Below are 7,858 nucleotides of genomic sequence, written 5' to 3' on the forward strand. Positions count from 1 at the left end.
GAGAGAGATTTTCTGAGGTGCACTGTAGTGACTGTTTTATAGATTATTTTAATGAACTATTTTCTGCTCATAGACTCTGCTCATACTTGGATCCAGAGTCAAACTTTTGAACTGAATTGTTTCACAATGAACAGAAAAAAAAATGTGATGGAGGACATCCAACTTAAAGTGAGTGTAGTCATTAGTTCTCTTACTTAAAGGAAAAAGTTGCCACCTTTTATGTGGATGTCCAATCGGTCATTTGAAGCAATAAAAAATCCTCAGAATGTGCTCTACTGACCAAGAAAGCTACATGTACCAGAATGCATTGCCTGCGAAGTTGGGAACAACATCCAGCAAAATTGCCTGCGCTGAAATTCAAATACAGCACAATGATTCAGTTTCTGTTGGCATCAGGGAGCACAGTGAGCAAAGGCACCACCAGCTGGTGTTTGCTCTCGGTAGGTTGTGAAGGGTTTCCACCTGCCATATATTCTTGTATGGCTCATGCAGCCACAGCCTCGTCCTCTCTCCGCTGCATTTATTCGGCCGTATCCTCTGGCTTGATTAAATATGGCTGAATATCCGAGCCACCCAAAACACTGTAAAAAAAACCCTGCTCTAATGTAGGGCTGGCCAATATATCGATATTATCGATATCGTGATATGAGACAAGATATCGTCTTAGATTTTGTATATTGTAATATCATAAGTGTTGTCTTTTCCTAGTTTTAAAGGCTGCATTACAGTAAAGTGATTTTCTTTCTTTTATTTTCTGAATTTGACTGTTCTGTCATTGTCCTTTGCCAATTTAGTCATTATATCCACACTACTGATGAGTATTAATCAAAAATCTCATTGTGTAAATATTTTGGGAAAACACCAATAGTCAACCCTACAATATCGTCGCAATATTGTTATCGAGGTAAGTGGTAAAAAAATATGGTGATACTTGAGTATCAATACATCGCCTGTCTTTACTGTAAAATGTATTCTCGTCCACAACATCCTCTGCGCTCATGTTTTGAGATGTCACTGATGTTATGAGATGTCGTTAGAAATGTAGCTATACATTATATGTTTATATTTATCATTTATTATTTTTATCCACCTATACAGGCAGAGAGAAGTTCTGTTTTTGAGCGGCGTCTAGAGCACGTAACCTGGCTACATATCCAAGCTGAAATAGCCTGTAATTCTTCCTTGTCTCCAACTACATCGCTGTCACATCTTTGACGGCACTGGATGCAGAAAGATCAACACACTTTGCAGCTGAGGACCTAGCTTTCTCGGTCAGTATAGCGCGCACTGAGGACTTCACTGTGTCACTTGACTACATTACAATAAACACTGATTGGACATCAACATAAAAGGGGGCAAAGTTTCCCTTTAACTTAGAAGGTTAGTGAGGTGGCATCTTAGGGTGTTTTAAGTACTGCAACATGATTTCTAGTGACCAATACTTAAGCATTGCACCTGAGCTGTATTGATATGGCACTGGTTCAGGTGACAGTATTTACAAAGATGTCCCTTTAAATTAAGAACACAATTTAAACCTCTGTTGTTTGTTGTAAAGATTGCAATTTGTCCCCTTTCCTCTGGGACATCTGGAGTGAGGAGGCAAGCGTGAAGACAATAGCACATAACTGTGGCAAATGTATGGACTATTCATAATAGTATGTGTAACAGCAGCGTGACTAGAGAAGAGTCATAAATTGACTCAATATTGTCAGGTACACAGCGATATCTGTCCAAACCTTGCCAACATAGGCTACTAGTCCTACCAGAACTCAAGGCGCTATGGCAGTAAAACCGCTGCGAGTGTTACAATTCGTAAGGGTGAGTTTTTAATACTTAAACGTTAGGAAAAATTTGATATTTCCTCTCTCATTACATAGTCTCGCTTTAAGCACTGTAAATGTTGGATCCTTGTGTCTGCACTTAGAAGTATGGTAAAAACAAATCTTCCATGGCAGCCATTATACACCAGGAAGAGCCCATGTTCAGACTCTTTACCCCGGACTCTCCGAGGGGCCAAGCCTATAGCCCCCCCAGCACCTCCGCCCTGCCGAGGCAGCTGAGTAAATCCACGAGGACATTTAAACCTTGAAGGTCAATCCTCCAATCTTCTCCTCCTATGTCTTTTTCCCTGCCACTTTCTTTCCCTCTCCCCCCTTTTCCTGCCTCGTCATCCCCCTTTTCCGCCTTACGCCGTGATAGTAAAAAACTACTTCTTCCATCACAGTGAGAGTGCAGTGTTGAGAAGCGCTTACGACCATCCTTTAAGGTTAACAAAAGTTTCAGTAAGCATTCTAAAGAAGTCACTCTTGGTGAGCAATCAGGCTTGGGGCAAGCATAAATCCTCTGGGTATAGTCGCGGCATTGCAAATACCCGCAGCGCCTGTATGTGCTGATGACTACAAAATTGAAAAAGAAAGGCCCTAATAATTCTGAGGCAAGTTTCCCTCAGCAGTGGGTATTGATTATTTGTGTGTGGTGAGAGATTTGGAAAATTCAATTAAAGGAGTTGTGCAAAGGATTCATAAATTCAGCACCTCCAACCCGTATCGAGACATGGTTATATTCTAAATCAATGCTGCACTTCACAATATATTTTCTTAGGAACATAAAAATAAATAACATTTAAACAGTTCTGCTTACTGCAGAAACAAATTTTATTTTCTCTGAAGCCTTTTAGTAACAGCCAAGTACTGACTTGTGCACATCTTCGGAGTTGTAACATATTTTTATTGCAGTTTTCCCATAAGAAAATCCTTTATAATATGAATTTTGAGATGACAAAATGAGGAGAAAGGGGACGGCTCAGCAGTGTAAAAATTGATCAGGCCATAGATGGGCCCATGTTGGGGAAGATTTGTATGTCAGCAGTAATGGGCTGTATTAAAAATAAGATTCCTTAAGATGTCATAAAAGTGATGGGGCTGTGTTGCAGGTCGTGGGCCGCTGGCCCAGGCGGCTCCCGGACTCTGGCACATCAATCCTTACAGGCCTCACAGACAGATGCCACCTACCCACCGGGAGTTTTATGCTTTCTGATTGAACACACAGTTGCAATTAAAGGGGGGAGTTGTATATTAGACTGTTTTGGTCCAAGTGAAGCCGGTGGCCTTCGATCGACACCGTGGGTTGCAGAGTATGCAGTCTTTCCTGGCGTGATTTTTGATTTAGTGAATTTCATCTCAGGGTGCAAAAAATATACTTGTTTCTTTGAAATATTAACATAATGAGCAAATGAGTGTTTTTTCATTACCGAAAATAGTTGAGGGTTGAATGAAAACGTTATTCAAAGGATAAGATTTTAAGAATGTGGTTAAATTTACATGTAGTGACGTCTTGTCTGTATGTGACACTATTTGTCTTTGCATTTGTTTTTCTGCATTTTCCTGCCACTTGTGTTGTCTTGAATATTGCCCAGATTATTAAAGGAACAGTGTGTATGATTTAGAGGGATTTAATGGCATCTAGTGGTGAGGATTGCACATTGCAACCAGCTGAAACTTCTGCCAGTTAGAGCCAAAGTTTTTTGCAGAGGTATTTTTTTCTCTTCAAAGTAAACGTACCAGGTGATTAAAACTGTTGAAGCAGTTTCAAGTTACAAATCAGTGTTTTTCCTATGCTGTTTAGCATGTTGCAGACGGGCCACTAGCCCAGCACCTGCTAATTTGTGCTCACCTTATTTCTGATCCCGAGGTTTAAGAGGTTTTTAACAGGAGCCAAATAATCCAGAGAAGCCACCTCCTCTCCAAAACAAACTGACGTGATGATTTAAATCAGTGAAAACACTGAATAAAACTGGTTTCATATTACAAATTAGTATTTCTCCAAAGCTGTTCGGCATGTTGGAGATGGGCTGCAAGCCCCTCACCTGCTACTGTGTGCTCACCTTTGTTCTTTGATAACTTAAAATCCAGACGTTCAGGAGTTTTTTACCAGGAACTGAGGAGACAGCAGAGGTCTCTTCCTCTCAATAACAAACGGACCTGGTGATTTAAACTAGTAAAAATGCAGAATAAAGCAGTTTTATGTTAGAAAGACATTGTTTTTTCTGATGCTCTTGTTGCGAAGGGTTTGCTACCTACAGCGGCGTGAAAATACGAATGGCCCCATTTAGAGCCAGTGTTTGGTTTGCCTGTTCTGGGCTACTGTAGAAACATGGCGGTGCAACATGGCAGATTCTGTTGACGAGTACTTGCTCTGTATATTGGTATTAACTGTTTATTTTACAATAATGAAAACACAAAAGTTCTTATTTTTTAGGTGATTACACTGTAAAGAAAACCTACTGATATTATATTCCATTTCTGCGAGTATATCCCTCTAAATCCTACACACTGGACCTTTAAATAGTTGCTATTTCTTCATTTTAAATAAACACTTTTACTTATTTTTCTTTAGGTTTCATCATTTCTCTTTTTCAGGAATGTGGCAATTGGGGCTACTGCGATATTTTGAAGTCCATTATGGGCTGAGGTGTAACCCACTTCAACTCCAATTTTTACAATTAAATTAATTGTAAATTTTAGTTTAAAAACTGACAGAAATCCATCTCCATAAATCTTTGTTCATGAAAAACATGCCTCATGTTAACTCTCTTCTTTATGAACACTCAGTCTTGACAGCGACTGTTGTGTGTGTGTGTGTGTGTGTGTGTGTGTGTGTGTGTGTGTGTGTGTGTGTAATATCACTGGGTGCCAGTGGGGTTACAATCATGTTTTCCTCTCTGATATTCCCCAGGTTTTTGTTAGCGAGGCATCTCGACTGTTGACAGCTAATGGAATTGCTCTTCACCTCTTGTGTGTATGATCCCGCGGAGATAAGGCAGGAAATGAATGTGGAATCTGTGCTGTCAGTTGTGAGGCTGAGACGTCTTGGAAGCCGTCATTCATGTTCGGGGGAAATGTCTGAAACTGTGCGAGCGAATCCTCTGACATGTTAGACCCTGTCTACCCGTCGGAGCCCCTGCCTGGCAGCTGACAAATGTTGATTCTACATTAACCACAATGCTGCAACGCTGTGCAAATAATGTTCTTTCAGATGGCAACCCTCATCCCCTTTATGGCTAAAACTATGCAATCCTCCCCACCTGTGCAGTTTAACACCTTTGAAAAGTAAAGGTGGGAAGGGGGGGGGGGGCGGGGTGGCAAACTGTCTTGCACAACACAGTAGTCTCTTTATTTGGCAGTGCCTGGGAAGGCCGAGGCCTCTCGCTGCCCGAGTCGACCTAAGCAACAGCTGGTGTTCACAGCAACATTTCCTATTTCTGCCTAAGGTGGATCGTGTAACTCTCACTTTATCACCCTTAGAGGCCACGTGAAGGACAAAGCCAGCACGCTCATAAACAAAACTAATGTTTTCATACTGGCCCCTTTGGAGATTGATAGAAGGATCTGTGGTACTTTTAATGGCTCCCTTGCCACCACTGGTACATCACAAAAAATCTCTTACCAGTACCAATGGTTTTCACCAAGGCTGGGATCTAAAACTGGTAGCTCTTCTTACATCTTGTGATAATGTGTATCAGTAATCTGGAGTCCCTGAGGGGGATACTCTTCATCTCCCATTATAACAGATTTAACTACTGTATCTACTTCCTGTGCCTCTAGTCCAAGAGTTAGAGCCACAGACTCCTTTCTGTGGCTCTAACTTTCCTGGAAAAGTAGTCAGAGATGAGGAGGTGATAGGAGCTTTATTTCAACTGTGGCCTGAAAATGAAAAACGACCACTCTCTGGTGTGTCATGATTTAACTTTATCAAACTTTTTTATTGATGATTGTGACATTTATTTATGAGTTTCCATTTGCAAACCTAATTTGTCTAAAAATAGTTAAAACAGAGCAGTGGAAACACAGCCAGGCAGTGTGCTTCATTAGCTTTATTATTACTGTTCTGTGATAAGGAGTGTGTGATCACACACCACAGTGCCTTACCCGTGTTTATCTGGTTTATATACAGTACAGGCCAAAAGTTTGGACACACCTTCTCATTCAATGCGTTTTCTTTATTTTCATGACTATTTACATTGTAGATTCTCACTGAAGGCATCAAAACTATGAATGAACACATGTGGAGTTATGTACTTAACAAAAAAAGGTGAAATAACTGAAAAAATGTTTTATATTCTAGTTTCTTCAAAATAGCCACCCTTTGCTCTGATTACTGCTTTGCACACTCTTGGCATTCTCTCCATGAGCTTCAAGAGGTAGTCACCTGAAATGGTTTTCCAGCAGTCTTGAAGGAGGTGTTTAGCACTTGTTGGCCCCTTTGCCTTCACTCTGCGGTCCAGCTCACCCCAAACCATCTCGATTGGGTTCAGGTCCGGTGACTGTGGAGGCCAGGTCATCTGCCGCAGCGCTCCATCACTCTCCTTCTTGGTCAAATAGCCCTTACACAGCCTGGAGGTGTGTTTGGGGTCATTGTCCTGTTGAAAAATAAATGATCGTCCAACTAAACGCAAACCGGATGGGATGGCATGTTGCTGCAGGATGCTGTGGTAGCCATGCTGGTTCAGTGTGCCTTCAATTTTGAATAAATCCCCAACAGTGTCACCAGCAAAACACCCCCACACCATCACACCTCCTCCTCCATGCTTCACAGTGGGAACCAGGCATGTGGAATCCATCCGTTCACCTTTTCTGCGTCTCACAAAGACACGGCGGTTGGAACCAAAGATCTCAAATTTGGACTCATCAGACCAAAGCACAGATTTCCACTGGTCTAATGTCCATTCCTTGTGTTTCTTGGCCCAAACAAATCTCTTCTGCTTGTTGCCTCTCCTTAGCAGTGGTTTCCTAGCAGCTATTTGACCATGAAGGCCTGATTGGCGCAGTCTCCTCTTAACAGTTGTTCTAGAGATGGGTCTGCTGCTAGAACTCTGTGTGGCATTCATCTGGTCTCTGATCTGAGCTGCTGTTAACTTGCCATTTCTGAGGCTGGTGACTCGGATGAACTTATCCTCAGAAGCAGAGGTGACTCTTGGTCTTCCTTTCCTGGGTCGGTCCTCATGTGTGCCAGTTTCGTTGTAGCGCTTGATGGTTTTTGCGACTCCACTTGGGGACACATTTAAAGTTTTTGCAATTTTCCGGACTGACTGACCTTCATTTCTTAAAGTAATGATGGCCACTCGTTTTTCTTTAGTTAGCTGATTGGTTCTTGCCATAATATGAATTTTAACAGTTGTCCAATAGGGCTGTCGGCTGTGTATTAACCTGACTTCTGCACAACACAACTGATGGTCCCAACCCCATTGATAAAGCAAGAAATTCCACTAATTAACCCTGATAAGGCACACCTGTGAAGTGGAAACCATTTCAGGTGACTACCTCTTGAAGCTCATGGAGAGAATGCCAAGAGTGTGCAAAGCAGTAATCAGAGCAAAGGGTGGCTATTTTGAAGAAACTAGAATATAAAACATGTTTTCAGTTATTTCACCTTTTTTTGTTAAGTACATAACTCCACATGTGTTCATTCATAGTTTTGATGCCTTCAGTGAGAATCTACAATGTAAATAGTCATGAAAATAAAGAAAACGCATTGAATGAGAAGGTGTGTCCAAACTTTTGGCCTGTACTGTATACTGTAGGTTTTTATAAATAATTAATAATATATTCTAATACGAAAAAAAGAATGCTTTTTTCCATTAGTATTTTTTCAATTTAGTCTATAAAATCTCATGAAACAGTAAAAAATGTCCATGTACACATTTTAAAATTCCAAAATGTTATCTTTAAATTGCCATTTTTGTCCAACCAACATACGAAATCCTAAAGATATTGATATTACAGAGATTTTAAAAAGCCTATCCCAGCTGACATTGGGTGAGAGGCAGGGTACACCCTGGACAGGTCACCAGACAATCACA

Source organism: Epinephelus lanceolatus, chromosome 6, assembly GCF_041903045.1.
Source record: "Epinephelus lanceolatus isolate andai-2023 chromosome 6, ASM4190304v1, whole genome shotgun sequence".
In the NCBI taxonomy this organism is placed as follows: domain Eukaryota; kingdom Metazoa; phylum Chordata; class Actinopteri; order Perciformes; family Serranidae; genus Epinephelus; species Epinephelus lanceolatus.